Source organism: Cheilinus undulatus, linkage group 3 (genome assembly GCF_018320785.1).
Source record: "Cheilinus undulatus linkage group 3, ASM1832078v1, whole genome shotgun sequence".
Lineage (NCBI taxonomy): Eukaryota > Metazoa > Chordata > Actinopteri > Labriformes > Labridae > Cheilinus > Cheilinus undulatus.
The window spans coordinates 28,791,029-28,808,252 of record NC_054867.1 but is presented as its reverse complement, the minus strand read 5'-3'; the positions used below and the strand labels follow the sequence as shown (position 1 = coordinate 28,808,252).

The 17,224-nt window shown below is 39.5% G+C and overlaps 1 non-coding gene across 1 annotated transcript; it reads left to right on the top strand.

The window, feature by feature from the left end:
• Window positions 1-667: 667 nt before the first annotated feature.
• On the top strand, window positions 668-740 carry trnaf-gaa. Its single transcript has one exon. It is a non-coding gene; the product is annotated as a tRNA-Phe (tRNA).
• Window positions 741-17,224: the final 16,484 nt, after the last annotated feature.

Here is a 17,224-nt window from a genome sequence, read left to right as displayed (position 1 = left end):
TGAGGGCATGGGTGTCTGTGGAAACGCAAACTATTTTGGGGTTTAGCGTATCAAACCATACCAAACCGTACTGAATCAAACCGGACTCCCTGATAAAAACACGACTAAAGGTTACCTGAACAGGTTGAGATGGAAGCATCAACACTAATAGTATATTTGCAGAAAAAAATAAGCATTAATGCAAATTAAAAGATATAAATTGCATTTGGAATTTCAGTCTCACACAAACTTTTACAGAGCGGTTTTCTTTTAGTTGCTACTGTTTGAGAAGGCTTGTCTCGTTAGAGAATTCCTTACGTTTAACAACGGCGCCATCTTGTGTTCGAATGTTAGCCAGCAAAGTGAAGCTCAATACAACCAGAGTTTGCCCAACGCTAGCAAATGTTACCCACTCCCCCGTCGATTTTACTCTTTAATTGCGTTTCTCTCCTTTTTGTGGCACTCTTTCACTGAAGACCGAGATCCTGGCGTTACTGGAAAACAACTCGTCACCTGGTTTCATCGTTTAAGGAGATATGAGAGAGAGCGTCTTTGCTAGCTAAACATCGAAACGAAGTGTCGGTTTCTCGTTTTATCTAGCAAGGAAAAGAGCACATGTAACAATGGTTTTTTACAACATATTTACCATGGATTTATATTGTTACTGTGATTACAATTGTGTGCGCGAGCCGAAATAGCTCAGTTGGGAGAGCGTTAGACTGAAGATCTAAAGGTCCCTGGTTCGATCCCGGGTTTCGGCAGCATGGGTGGGTCCCCTTTTTCCGTTCGTCGACGCGAATATGGAACATACAGATCCACGTACTATAGAACAGAGCTGTGACTGATTTAAGTCACCAGCTCAGTCTTTTCAAAGCCAATCCGGTGGCCAGCTCCATCTTTCATGAACCAATCACACGCCACAGTCCATCTTTTGACAACCAATCTCGCCCCGAGCTTCATCTTTATGAAAGCTAATCAAAAGCCCCTCTCAATTTTTCGAAACCCCGGCCCGTTTTCTGAAAACCAATCACACACCAGAGTCTATCTTTTGATAGCCATTTGTGATACGTTCTCCATCTTTTCATACTGGAACACTTACAGATTGTTTTTTAACAAAGCATAAACTAGCTTTGAATAACTCTCAAAAGCATGACTGGAGGTTGCAACCTTTATTTTAGAGAAAAAAAAGTTGAGGAGAGCTACTTTCCTGAACTGAAGCTTAGTTGTCTGTACTGCCAGTTGTCGCTGGGGATTTTCCTCAGGTTAGTCATATCAGCTCATTTCATCATTGTTTGTGTTCTAAATTTAACACTTCTGATTAAATGTAATGAACATCCATAAAAATATAACTTTTAAAATGCTATACAGAATTTTCTGACTTTTGATGGAAACTATAGCTCTTGGGTATAAGATTAGGGTTCTCTCAACAGTGGAGTGGAAATATTCTGGGAAGACTGCAGACTTTTGGGACTGTATGCATGGGTTTGACTCCAAACTGGATCTCTTGTTTGGCCATCAAGGCAACAGGTCTGCTCCTCAGCTGTGGAAATGACATTACTTTAATCATGATGTAGAATGTTTAATAATGGGTCAAACAAGCAAACAAATGTAAACTGGTGGTGTAAATTTGTACAAAACTGCTGGATGCACAATATATGCTCTGATGTAAATACAACTTGCATTGAAATGATTGTCATATACTGTAGTGTTAGTATATTAGTAATAAACTATAACTGCTCCTAAAGTTTTTCTTTCAGTACAGATGAGCCACTCTCCAACTGATGTTTGACAGGTGTTTGTTCCTATCTTGCCACAGCAAACTCTTCCATTCACCATCAAGCATTGTGAAAAACTAAATAAGAAAAAACAGACATAAGAAATACGTATACAAAATAAACCCTTAACAAAATGTTCATATACAAACACAAAAACAGTCACATACTGTGTGCACCTTCTGACCAGAAATTTTGGAGTTGTCATATCTTCCAAAATCTTCAAAAACAAACATCTTCTCTGCATCTGACTGTTGATGTGGATAGCTTCTGGCAGCCCATGCACTCCTCTTAGTCATGTGAACACTGCATGCTGACTTTTTATCTCAATACCCAGTTTCACCAGTAGGTGTCAGTGACAGACAAAATAAGGTGCATACATCTAAAAACAAAACATCACAGAAAAGGAATTAAAGATGTGTACAGAACCCATTTCTCTGCGACAGCTACACTAACTACACATATAATTTTACTGAGTTACATGTACATGCACCCTGCAGGTTTCGATTATTGTCTAATAACTCGGGAGGTTACTACCCTGCTTTCTTGTTTAGTGAGCCTTGTCCCCTTTGTTTTTGTTTTGTTTTTATTATTGAACAAATCAGGGTATTATACAACAATATAGACCATTGCATAATTTGAGTATATTAAACATAAACATACTTATATGTAACTACTGACATTTGTGTATGAAATATTTTGTAAAGATTATCAGATTATTAACTATGAATTGAGATTTCTTTTCCTTCAAGATTACACCAACTTGAATATTTCAATATGACCAGAAGTCCATGTTCATGGAATCAGATGAAATTAAGTTATAGAGAGATTTTCATAGATTTTGAACAAGTTCACATTCAACCTTATCCCCTTTGTTTCATGTCTAGTTTTACTTCCTGGTGTTTTCCCTCCACTGTGATTGTGCCATTAGTCTCACCTGTGTTTGATTGTTTGAGTCTCACCTGCATCCAATTACCCACAGGTCCAGCTGCTGGCAGGCAGGCAGTTCTCCAGCAGCTGGACCTGTGCACCGCTCTGAATTCCGCATCATTATTGCATTCAGGTACCTCACACATCACAGCATTTGTATTCAAATATGCTATGTGTTTGAGCAATGTTGGGAAATAAAAACAAAACCATTTATTTAGTTTTTACAGAAATGCTTGTGTCATAGGGGTTACCAGCTTCTGCGCGAGCGTGACCCAGGGAACAGTCCAGCCAGCATCATCAGCTAGCTGAAGGAGAACCACAGTGAGGAGAAGCCCCATAGGTTCAATCAGTACCTAGCAGCATGTGCCAAACTACAAGTGGTTAATTGTAGTTTACAGCAAAGGCATCCCTGAGAGGCTGGAGAATATCAAAGCCAACATAACATCAACATATGAGCCAAGGTCAGAAAACTATTTGTATAAATAGACCATCATATATTGTTAGTCTTTTTTGATTTTTCATGTTTATAGATCACAAAGAAACTGAGCGGCACTGCCAAAGTCACTGCACAATGGCTCACTCCAGTTGGAAAGTAAGTGGGTCAGGTGCTCATCAGTGTCCTCACTGTGAGTGAGAGTCCAGCACTGGATCTCATGGCTGAAGGCTTTGTGTGCATGTATTATTAAGAGTAAAGCTAAATTCTTTTACTTAAATTACAAAGTTCATATTTCTTAATGAAAAAATAATTTCTTAATATACTTTTTGGTCAAGTTTAATTTGAAGAATGGACTTTTTGTGCTGAATTACAGGTGCAAGGCAGCTGGTGTGAAACCTTCAAGTCTTTTGTGTGGACTGTGGCTGCTGCAAGGAGGTGGGAGAGACAAAGCTGAAGTCCAGATCTAGCAGTGGATCTTGGTGTCCATCTAGCATTTCATGCATCACTTTGCAGCTGGATGCACCACCAATGCACATTATTTTTCCCCACTTTTATGGCCTGTACGTCTGCATGCATTTTTGAGTTGGATGTAGGTGATGTTGCTGAACGGAGGAGCACCAGGCACATCACAAAAGATGAGCTGGCCCTACACTGCAGGAGAAGAACCCGAGGCAAAGAAAAAAACATCCCGCTCCTTAATGAGCTCATGAGCCGCAGGAGGAATGATGCCCATGAGTTCCTCTCCTTGACACTGTAAGGATGCAGCACATCTGGCATGTACAAAAGCAGTACATGAAGTGAATTCAAGACCCCCTGGTGTGGCTTTGTACACAGAGACCAGAAGCCTCACCAAAGGACGGGTTCTGCTGAAAACGTTCCAGTGTGCCAGGGGATCAACTTCACTGAAGTTGTTCCACTGCCAATCGATTCATCCCAGGTTTCAGGCAAATGTAAATGCTGTTTTTTTTTTTTTTTTTTTTTGTTTCAAAACTAAGAGTACTATTTTATGTGTCCATTGTAAACACAGGGGCCAGAAGAGCCCACAGAGACTTTGGCCTTGTAATTAAAACATTGACTTTGTTCATTTTTACACATTTTTTGCTTTTGTGAGAAAAACTACTTATAGTTAACATCCTGTCCTGTTTGTTTTTAGGGAACAGCGCTAATGACCTTAATTTGCAGATTTACTTTCTGAAAGGGTTAAATCGCTGGAACCAGGAACGGGCTGCTGCAGCTCTCAGAGATTTGAACCACTGGGAAGTTGGTTCATGAAGTGAACAACAACTTTGAAAATGTGTTTGGTAGGAAGTTGATCCCTGCATTCAGACCACCTGCAAAGTACACAGGTAAAGTTGAACTTATGCAATATATTTGTTTATTTAACTTTGATTTTTTTCTCCAAAAGTGTTATTTTGGAGGGGATTTCATTAGGATCCAGTACTTGCTGGGGCAAAACAAGCCCTTACAGTCAATGCAGCCAATGAGGAAACGGCTCTGTTGCTTGACCAGCTGGATGTGGATGAGATGTTGGAGGAAGATGAGGGATTTGGGGAAATCCTACAGAGGCTACAGTTGCAGATCTGGTGGTTCTGACAAAGCTGCAAATGTGCTGTGCTCCAAGACAGCAGCCTTTTCACTAAATGCTCCATCACCCTTGCCTCCACAAGATGCATCGCCACTCCTGTCTCCACCGGCTGTGTCTCCATTTCTGACTTCTTCTGTCTCTTTACCACAGTCTATACAATCTATGTCTTCAGCCCAGACTCCACCAACAGTGCCTCCTCTTCTGCCTGCATCCAGCTGGCCTTCTCCTCTGCCCACATCCAGCCTGCCTTCAACACTGCCCCAACTTTTACCAGAACCCACTGTTACTCTTTCTGACCATCCACTACCAGGATTTAAGTTATTCTTTTCAAACTTGGAAGTTAAATACGCTTGAAATAAAAGCGTTTCTTTTTTCTTGAACTAAATCTTCAGTAGAATTCAAGCATGTGATATTGCAAAGCCCTAAAATAAATGGCTTCATCTTTCCAGGCTGTGGATGAGTACAACATTCCTGGATCATGTGGTTGAGTGTGCAGAGTACGTGGTCGAGCTTTGCACAGTGACAGGCCTGATACTCACCGACCAGCAGGCCAGCACAATTGTGGGTCTCGGGCAGAACCTTGCGCAGTTTGACAAAGACAGGATCTTGTGCGCTGCTCATGACAGGGTCGTCTGCTAACAAGGGGTTTTAGGTCCCATAAGAACAAGGCAGATTTCACTCCTGAGGTCAACAGCACAAAGCGATGTGTCCTTGGCTACAGTAGATCACCTGCCTGGTGGCCTGGCCCGGTGTCATATTATGGAGCAGATCTTTGTCAGGCTTTGCAACATTCACATGAGCCCCCCAAAAAATGGGAAAGCACAGCCTGTAAAAATGGTCCTTGATCCTGGAGGACTACCAAAAAATTAGGTAGCTCATCCTAACAACATTGTGATACAGCAAACAACCCATCAGCTTGTTGAGGTAAACCAGAACAGTCATACAGTGGCACAACCGATGGCTGAAGGGTCAGGAGGTATCGGTGCTGCCTGATGCACGGATGTTGGCAAGTGTATCTCTGTAGCCAGCACAGATATGCACTTGCACCGCAAGACCAGCAGCAATAGCTGCATGTCTATCACAAGCCAGCAAACACAGCTGGGCTGGCAAAGACAAAGTTTCAGCAAATCTAGCCTGCTATTGCAGCCACAGCTCTGTTACCATCCCTGCAGCACCCTTTTGTCACAGAGCCAGCAATGCCGGCTGTATCACTTCAAGGCACCTCAGTTGTGTATAGAGGACGATCCAGGCTGGCACTTATCCATCCAATGCCAACATCAGTGAAAGCATTGTGTGTTGGGTCTAGTCCTCTCTGCCAGCAGTGCAACTGGGAGTTCTGCCAGTGAAGAAGGGACAAAAAAATAAAACAACACAGCTACAGTCGGTCTGTCACATCAAATTCATGCAGAAGTTGCAGGCAGTTTTGTACAAAAGAGACAGGCCACAGACACTAACGGGGTAAAAATCATAGCCCCAATACAGAAAAAACAGCAAAGAATAATAGCTAAAGAAAATACCAAAACAATGGTCAAAATTTTAAGTCTGTATGTATAGTCTAAGAATTCTATCTTAATATAGTTTACAGGACTGTGCTAGAACAGGATTGGTCAAGACCACCACAGATACTCATTATGGTCATAACTGCACTTGGAAAAACAACAAAAGGCTACAATTCATTAGTAGTTTGATTCCCCCTCTTGGTTAACTACCCAGTAGAGATCAAAGGATATCAAAGTTTAATCTCAAGAAAAAAGTGATCAAAATAATCACAGTTACTAGTAATATCATGGTTTTTGAATTTACCTTGCATTTATAGTAACTTGCAAATGTGAATCACCATCTCTCCTTGTACCTCTCTCTTCACTTGCGGTAATCACCGGAAACTCGTTAGGAAAAATCGTCCCTCTGTACAACAAAAGTTTTGCCTTTAGTGCGTGATTTGCTAGAGCAGGATCAGGTAGGAACAATGACAGGAGGTACTCAACATTCAGACACATTTCTTTCGTGTTTTTACTTATCTTTGGTTGGTATTCAAGCCTGTTAATTGCTTATTTTTCATCTTAAGCTTCACAGATATAAAAAGATTAATCCCGCAATGTGCAATGAGTTAATATATAAGCTATAGTCCCTTACAAGTATTCAAAACTGAAACAAAGCATTTTTGCAAAATAAAAACCCAGCAGTAAAAAGAAAGACTAAGTGAAATCAAACTTAAATTTAGAGCAATAAGAGAAAAACTAAATTAAAATGAAAAGTAATGAAAAATGCCAAACTATTCTAACCTCGACTTGGACAATAAAAACTTTCAACATCTTTCTGAAAAGCATTGTTAAGGTTAAGGCAGTGTCATACTCTAGTCTCCAGCAGGACAGAAACTACTATAAGTTTTTCTTGCAAAAAATCACCAGGGGGCGATATTATCCAATAAATCAATGAACTTAGACTGTTTAGAAAAACAAGCCTGCAGTTCATCTCAGGGCACTTAACTTTGTTAGTTCAGGTAGTTCAAATAGCCTAGATACCTCACATTCAAATGCAAATGTAGCCTAGTTTTTAGTTGTAACTGCATATTTTTCCAGTGGTTACATGTTTTTAATGTGGTTCAGTTGACATAACAAGCAAACCTGTATCAATGTTTTTAAATCAGAGAACCACAGAAAAAAATTCAAAAGGTCAAACAACATGGCTGTTTGAAATAGATGTACAAATGGATTAGTTCCTACATTACTCTAGATTTGTCTCACAATAACATGTATGCACACAAACAAAGCTTGTCTTGAGATAGTGTGCGTGGGTGTTCAAACATACACTTTAAAGCTACTAAATAAAGAAGGAGTTGAGATGTGAGATTGGTTCCTTGAGCTAGATTTATTTCAGTGTTACAGTAAATATACTTCCTATCATATGTTTGACATTCAAGACTGCACTTTGTGCTGTTTTGGTTATTCAAAGGCTATTCTGGGCCAAGATCACAAAGTAGCTCGGAGAACACTGGTGCTCAAAAAACAAGGACAAAGATGTAAAGCAATTCAAATTGCATGCATGGCATGTAAAAGACTGCTTTTCATTGCAATATGAATTGCTTTACATCTCATCAGTTCTGAGACTCAGAGAGACAAAGAGATGTACACGAGATAATACATGCTGGGGTTTCAGGAACTGAATCCAATACTCACAAGGTGACATTTACAAACAGACTTGCAAGAAAAATGCTCACTAATTGACCAGAATTTATTGTTAGAAATAAACAAAGACGAGTCAATTCCTGCTTGGACATGGTTGCTCCAAAGCCTCTCTCTAATTTCAAAATGAACCATCAGCTACACAGATTGATGTTGACTCTGGTTAGTGAATTAAGTGCTGTTTTGGTAAGTGGCCGAGCACACGCTGTGCTAGAAAGGAAATAAAGGTGTGTTCCATTTAGTGTACATGACAGATCTATGGGCAAATGCAATAAGGCATGTGGAATAGCAATTGTTTTATCTCAGATATCATGTTTTCATGATAGTGGGTGGCCAAAATGGTAATTGCAAGTGAAACAAAACTACCAGCACTTTCTCTGGTCATCAGTTTCATCTTGTTTGCATTTATCGCTAAATATTATGTTGATGTACAAAAGCTCATCAATACAGTTCAGATGTGATGCAACAGTTCGATGCAATGTCTGACGCAAGCAAAGCAAATTCCACACGTCTCACATGAGTACAAACAAACCACACTCACTTGGCAAACAGACTTATTTGTTCTCTTTGAACCAAACAGGTTAGGTGTGAAAATGCCCTAATTATTTCAGATCAACACTGTACAATACAAGCTCTTGATGATATTGTATGGGAGCAGTATAGAAAGTTGCACACTTTTAGTACAGTGAGATGAAAGTGACCACAGCATATGCAGTGGCAAGAAAAAGTATGTGAATCCTTTGAAATTATTTACTTTTCTGCATTAATTGTTCATTAAATGTGATCTGATCCACACCTAAGTCACAAGTATAGACAAACACAGTGTGCTTACCCTAATACCACACAAATATTTATAATATTTCCCGTCTTTACTGAACACAGAGATTAAACATTCAAAGTGCTGGAAAAAGCAAGTGAACCATTATCCTGGACCTCCACTGGGTCCATCTACGGTCCATCATGGCTGCACTGCAGTTTGACTGCCATCCGTCAACACCCACCAACTCCACTTTCATTGCACAGCACCACCAGACTGCTTGACCCGCGGGACCAAGGAGTTTGTGTGCTGATTACAAAATCAAGCCTAACTGTGAGAGTAGAAACCACTGAAGTTAAATACTGCAGGAGTTGGAGAATGGTGGACTTCCTTGGATATGTCTCTGTTTCATCTTTTTATGTAGATGTTTGTGCCTCCATCATGGGTTAAATAAATGCGCTTCCTCATACCCCTCTGACCTGTTGACCATGGGCTCCGCTACACCCAATCATGACGATTTGTTGATGTAGTGAAGCGAAATACAATCTGGCATTTGTCTGGCGTCAACACAGATAATTTTATTCTGAAATTTAACCAGATATTCTACTTTGGTTACAGACGGAGAAGAAGAAAAGGCGTACCATAGCAGAGCTGGTGGAAGCACTCTCATCAATTAAAACCAAAACTTATCTGCTCTGTTGCCGTAATGGAGCGGAGATGGACTGAACATGTACCTGGTGGAGTTTAGGGGTGAGGCTATCGACTCAGAAAAGAGCTAATGTGAATCAGGAGTAAGCACGCTTGAAGTCCAATCAATCAAACGAGATTTGAGCCAGGTGTTGAGCTATTGTGACTTCTTAAAACTCAAGAAACATCTGCTGATGTGAACCATGTCTCGCAAAAAAGATTTCTAACTGACACTAAAACAATGCCAATGTGTTTGTGTCCTCTAAATACTGTGCTGTATTTTGTTGGTTTATGTTTGAAAACTAGAAATGTACCAAAAAAGTTGCATTAAACTTCAACTTTTCAGTTGCACTGGTTTCTAAACAGGAATAGACATAATTAACACGTTTTTACTACCAATGTGTCAAATTTCAGAATTCTAGTATAATGAAAACCCAGGACAAAGCAGATGTCTGTTTATGAAACACCCTAGATTCTGACTCTGGGGTTTGTATTTAATCTTTTTCTCCCTGATGAGTTGCTAAAGCCAGTGCAGCCCGTTTGTTTAGCTAAGCCGTCAACTTGATTGAGAGGCATTCTCAGTTTTATGCAACTTCACTCACATGACAGTCATGTGACTTCAGCGTCTCTTGTGATGTAATAGTGTGAGTAGGCCACATGGGCTAAATGCTTCACATTCACCACTACTCACTACTACTTGAGAAATCCCTTAGGATTCATGGCAAGATGTTCTAATCTCTGAGTACAAGTCAAGACAGTTTTTGAGTTTTCTATTTTCTAATAAGGGAATTTATATGAACCATGCATTTTCAAACTAAAATTTCCCATGATGAAACCTGTTCTCATTTCTCTTCATTCACACATAATGAGGAGATCTGAGACAACACAAAGCCGTATTGGAATTTCTCAGTTTATTCTTTGGACATGATTTTCAGTGACCTGTGAATTACAAGGCTTCACTATGCCCTAAAAATATTAACATTTGCACATCAGGCTTAGTGAAAATTTATGTTTGATATGAGTTCCAAAGGAAGATGGCTCCATAGTGCCCCTTTGAAATAGCTGAAGGGATCCCCATTGAGGATATTTCAGGTACAGGTATTAAATTTGGTAGGCTTACATGGCTTGATAAAAATGAACCAAAGGCCTTTTGAATCCACACCTTAACCCCAACATGTCCGCTACCATTTAAAAATTCACAGCAAAAACAAGTGTTTTTGAGCTATTTCCAGGGGTAGAATTTATTTCTCATTGGACGTTCATTTTACTAAGCTAAAGTCTGTTTTGCAGCTAAAGGATGACAAAAACTTCCAAGACCTAGTCCTTCAGACTGGCACAATTAAAATATCAGACCAATTCTACAAAGCTGACCAGATATCACTCTAAATGTGTGTGTTATATCCTAAAATTGTCCTACCTTACAAAGCTGACAGGTCTGGCACTACAGCTGTTGTTATGGTGCCACATTATTCGCCATGAAACAGGATTTTGTCTTTTTAAGGGCTTGAAAAAAAATATTGTTAATACGAGAAGAAATAAATCCGGCAAAGAATTTAGAAGTTTCTTAAGGGTTTCTTGTTAGGTGTCACTAAATGGCTCAGTGGAGACCACTTCGAGATTTCATAAATTCAGCCCCTAAAGAGACTTAAGCGTATGTTTACAAAATTAGGCTGGCAAATGAATCACATCCAAACCTACAGAAAAGTCTCTTGAGCCTTAAACCTCCTATTTCAGAAATTTCACCAATTAAAATTTTTCGAATATATTTTTTAAGTAATTAGAAATAAATAAGAAATAAATGTAAGAATTTCAAGGGCTCCTTTTGGAGGATTTTTTCTTCCTCAGGGGGATCCATTCTACTGCAGATCTGGTGGTGAGCTAGGAGAGATTTATTTTTGTCCTTACAAAATGTAGCAGCTGTAGCTGTGGTGGCACTTCAGAATTAAATGTCATTTTTTTCCCAGGCATGCTTCTTGGATTAAAATTTCTCAGGAAAATGATCTGAACCAATAAAGTCGTACAACAGTTTATACAGATCCAGTAAAAGAAAAGTTCTTTTGCGCATATACAAAACATAAAGGCCCAGGCTCAAGTGAGTTGTCAGTTTGAAGATATGTAATGAATGAGGAAGCTACTATTTAACATACAGGGTAGAATCTCTGAAATCAATATGGCAATATATTGTCACGTATTGATACTACTTCTGCAGATTCTGAAAAAACACAAGATACTTGTGCCCTACAACAACAGTGTTAATATCAGCAACTAAAACGATGACTTGACGGCCTTTTTTCCATAAATAAAACTAGACTAAGATAGATCTGTGATGACTAAAACTGGCTTAAGTCAGTTTAGTTTTCGTCAACATGACTAAAACGAGACTAAAATGTAATTTAGTTTTTGTCCAACATAAAAAAAAAAAATCCATGGTATTTCTCCGCCTCGGGTTAATCTGTCAAAAAAAATCCGTCTGTATCTATTCTGCCTCTCAGCTGTAGAAAGCAGGGACCCCAGGTTTGGCAGGGTGCAAAGAACACACTACCATGACTTGGTACCAGATTTAGACAAGAATAAATGCTTGGACTAAACGTAAAGACTAAAATGTGAGAACTTTCTATGGACTAAAACTAGACAAAAATTATTTGGAGTTTTTGTTGACTAAAACTAGACTAAAACATAAAAGGGTTAACCTGACACACTACCATGAAGCTTCAATAGGAAACGTTTGAGAAAAGGCAGAGGCTATGAAAAAAACTCGGAGTGTGACTGAATGAACGTTCTGTCACATCTCTACGGGCCAATAAGAGCAACAAAACACGTGATGTAGCAGCTATCGAGCTGCGCATGCACAGCTACAGGGAATAATGCGAAACATGGCAACTGTAGACATGCAAGTACTCGACCTTTGTCATTTTTGAAAAGAAAACAACTCACTGCTGTTTTTTTGTGTTTCTTTTAATGAAGAATCGTTGTCAAGTTCTGATAAAACTTACGCTTTAGCAGCATCTCTTCCGCCATAATTGCACCGGCCTCTTGCTGCTGCTTGTTTATGTCACGACCCTGTCGTTCCTAAAAGTACTGCCCCTCGTCGCTGATTGGTCCTTTCACTTTCTAACCGTGCCCAAACAGTTCAGATGGGAGCTTAAAAAGATGTATTTTCACCAGTGAAAAACAAGGAAATAGGCGTATCCATCTGCTTTGCAAGGTTATAAAAGGGTAGAAATGTCTCAAAAGTGACCAAAAATAAAGAGACATGATAAAAATCTAAGAGTAAAATTAAAAGTAGCAGTCAAAATTAACACTGCTACAAAAGGGATCAGCACTCAGTGAAGAAATCCCTAATCAATTACTGTTTTCCCCCGCAAGACTGCAGACGCTGTTTAAAATACACATCACCAGATCCAAACAAACTACATGTGATATGGATGAGAAAGTGTAAAGACCGACAGTAAAAATAAGATCAGGTCAGGTCAGGTCCCTTCAAACACTAGAAAGTTAGGAGTTGAGGCCTTTGTAGGAGTCTGTTTTCTTACGAATTTTTCACTGATGCTAAACTTTCATCCATCATTATTTAGATCTGGGGAAGGCTACAGTGTTTTTCTTGCACTCAAGATTCCCAAGAGCAGTGACCCTTCTTCACTCTTAACTGGAAGACATTTGGCAAAAACAGGACTCTTCCAAGAGCTGTTCATCCAGTCAAAGTGAGGAAGTGAAGAGCCTTAGTAGAGAGGTGACTAAGAACCTGACGGTCACTCTGAGTTCCTGTGTGGATATTAGGCAATATACATATGCCGCATCTATGTATTGTCAGCTGTGAGGCCTTTAACAGAGAGGTGTGCGCCTTTCCAAATCATGAAACCACTGTCTTCAATCTTCAGCATTCATTGTAAAGCTGTGGGAAATACCAGCCCAAGTGCAAACTGCCTTAAACTATACTGGATTTAGAAGAGATCATTTCTAAATGTGAAAGCCAACCATGCAGATTTATTATGGCACCATCTTTTGGCGAGACGTCGTGAGCCTTGTATTACATCCTTAGGGTAGCTGATGCAATATTTTTTACTCTGTGTTCTTACCTCAAGAGACACAAAAGTTCACAATTGTCTGACTCACTGCAGCAGCACACTTAACAGCTGTACCACAACCCTGATAGGAGTTAGGGAGTTTTAAGACTCCTTTAGCGACGTTTTCAAAAGTGACTGGCGACAAATCTAGCGACTTTTCCTTGTGTTATTGGAGACCTTTGGAGACTCTGACGTGAAAGCACGTATCGTTATTGCTCCTCTCAGTGAGCAGCAGTTGCTGCCATGGGCGCCTCCCCGTCCCAAAGCACTCAAAGGCAGCCCAGTTCACACACAGCAGTCCCTCTCAGCTGCAGTCAGAGCAGGACAGGTTCAACCCTCCACATCCAGACTGCAAAATAACCACGCTGTGAAGGCGCCTTGACAGTTTTTCCATTGTTTCTTTTTGGTTCATTTAGATTGTTAATGTAGGTTGTATACAAAAAAAAAGGGAAAACACACTTCTGGCAACTTTTAGGACAGCCAATAGCTACTTTCCTTACTGAGGAGTTGGCAACACTGCCCTGACGGCACCAAACCCTGGCTTGCTGGCTTTGCTTTTGGGCAGGCAAAGGGCTAAGATATGTAGCTTTGTCCATAGGAGGCACCAAAATAAACACATTACCTTTAAGATTCTCACACGAGCTTTTAAGGTTGTCTGAACAATCTTTTGAACCTACAAAACAAATGGTAATTTAATTATAATGGTAGTAACAATAAAATGTCACTGCATTAAACCTATCATGCTGTTAAAAGGGAAAATACATGCTCTTTAAAGTGGAAACAAGACAGGTACAAGGATGATATAAATGCATTACATAAGATGGAAAGTGAAACTCACCCTTTAACCACAAACTAAACATTAGATTCAAAGAAATGCTCTCTCAGGGCCACCACGCTGTCTGACCACCTGCCCACCATCCAACACGTGTGTTTGTGTATTCTGACCTTTGAACGCTGTAAATTTCATCTCTTTCTGTCTCTTCGTCACTTCTCTTTTAGTATTTCATTACTTTCCTGACCTTTTTTTCTTTGATGGTGACAACCTGCGGGTTTATTTATACACACCTTTGCGAGGGAGGCATGAACCCAGTGCACCCTGAACACGTGACTCATTTATTCTGCTTGGTGGGTGTGGGCAGGTTTATGAAGATTGCTGACAGTGGTTTTGGCAGTGGCTTCATCTGTCTAGAAATTATTGAAATATCTTCAGTCTTTAACCCTGAGTTCAGAGTTTAAGCATTAAAAATGAAGGAGCATTTAAGAAGTGACCATGACTAAAACAACCATTCAGTGTCAGGTAGCATGTTGAAGGTAAATTGTAAAGAGTGTTATGTTCATTCTGTCATGTTAACTATATTTGTCCCAACCTGGCTCAGAGACAATGACAAAAAATGAGAAAAAATATTTCTTTCATTCTTCATTATTTTCTAACAAGCAGATGTTGAGCAGAATAAAAGCTAAAAGGCAACAATATTTGTGTTGAACATTTTTGCTGACAGTGAGAGAATAACTTTTCACATATTACTGTAAGGTCATTATGTAACAGACCATGAGCTGGTGCCAGCAGTGGTTGCGAAAGTCTGACTGTAATCACAAACTGTGATGATCTTAAACAAACCAGTAAGACTTAAAATAATACGTGTTTTACGGTACTGTAACCCCCAATCATTTTCATTTTGTATAGAAGACTGGATAAAGTCAATGATCTGGTCTTTAGTCTCTGCGTCACCTGGATTTCTTTTACAAATCCATAGAGTTAAGCAAAAGTGGCAGGATGATGATTCATTACAAGTCACCAGTTTCACACCATGCTGACACACTGTGGTCAGAGATTTTAAGGCCCATTTGCAAGAATAAACAAAAGCAAATGGACTTTTGACCATGTGCGTTTACATTTGACTTTTAACACCACATCTTTACCCCAAATGCAGAGAGTTTATGTAAAGTGCCCAACTACCAACTAGTATTACTCCAATGCATCAACAGCAAATTTGGGATGAGTGTCTTGCCCATGTATAGGCCTATTCTGACGTGACTGCAGGAGCTTGAATCGCACCACCAACCATCCAATTACAAGATGATCAATTCCATCACTGACCTATAATTACCTCATACTACGACTGCGCCGCGCACCGAAGCATCGCGGGTTTGCCAAAGGTGAGCAACTTTGCTTACTGAAGCGTGTCTAGAGCACTGCACTATGGCGCGCAGCCCTGATTGGCAGAGATCGTGGTAGAACTGTGAGTTCACACAGGAATAGTATGCCAACAGCAGACGATTTTACCTTTTGGGGTTAATTTATCATCCATTCTGGTTTAAGTCCATGGTATCAATGCTTCCACCATTAGGTGACTACACTAGGAAGTTAAAAGGTTAATGTTTGCATAAAGAATGTGTGGTTTTATGTAAAATTCTTCGACGAAATGTTCTCAAAAGTTATTTTTTCCTTGTCAATAGTGCCATTATGGCTCGGTGACCCTTTGCCCTCACTGCAGGATGAGATGTAGTGTTGACATAGTGATGATTTACGATCGGGAGTCCGTGCATTGTTGTATTTTGAAAGACCTAGATATTCTAAGCTTGTGACTTCCTGATCGAATTGAATTAATGTGATTTGGCAGCAGCCAGAGCCAAAAATAGACCTGCAGTGTATCCCCAGCAAAGTGCATAGGCGTTGCGATTCAGGGACGCGCTGGTGCCAGACTACAGCTCGGGCTGTGGAACTGCTCTGATTGACTAGAGAGGGAGCGATTTACTCCGCAGTACGATTCACCAGCGCATCATGGCGCAGCCACTGTATGTGGAAATTGCAGGTGAGTTTTAGCTGCTCAAAATGCTTGCTTCTTGAAATGTTGACTTAATTTTTATGTACAATGAGAGTATAGAAGAGATTTTATTTTATGCCTAAAAGAATCTTAAAAATGGGGGGATACTGGGTTTTACTTTTTCCCTAGAAATACTGAGTTTTAGTTAAACAACGTTCTACCAACGTACGCGATTCACAACCATACCAACAATTTGTTAGGGGTGAATATCACGATACAATGTGATGACGATATTTTGGACAACAATACGATATTTTTTTGCTAAGACAAAATCTGCCACGATGTTAGGGCCTGTGATTGATTGCAGACAACTAAATGCACAAATCTCACAGTCACAGAAAAAAAATGTTTTGGCAGTTTAATTACTAAAATGTTTCTTTATTTGATTAAAAAAAAGTCCTGCAACATTCTGCAGCAACATTTTGCTATGCTGCAAGTATTTCAAGTACGAATATTTGTATTTCTTCAAGTAGTCAGAGCACTAAATACCAATACGTACTTTTTCTGTAACCTCTCATTATCGTGATCAAGTCGTTTGGCCTCTGTTTTTCTATTTTAGATTTTTCTTTTTTTTTTTTACTCATTTACACAGGTGGACTAAAGTCGTTATTTCTGTCCCATATCAGCCCTTTACACTTTGAACAGGGCTCTATTAATGTGGCACATAGTTCATTTGTAGTTTTGTAAGATTATGGTTTTAATGAGATTAAATCTGTGGCACGAAATGTTACAGTGATTAATTTATTTTTGATTTACTGCAATCTGTATTTTGATAAATGGAGAGGTTAGGACAGTTTTATTTTAATGGTTCTTTGTTATGAGCAGTCTTGTAATGAGGGAAAGGGGAGTGATAAAGGGAGTAGCTGTTCTGCTTGAAACAGAATTTGAACAGCTAATATTTTTATTATAATTCTAATATGAAAAGGTGGACATTGATCAGTGTACCAAAGGAAGAATTAAACCGTGGGCTTTTCTCTGAACTTTACAATCAACATTTGATTTATTAA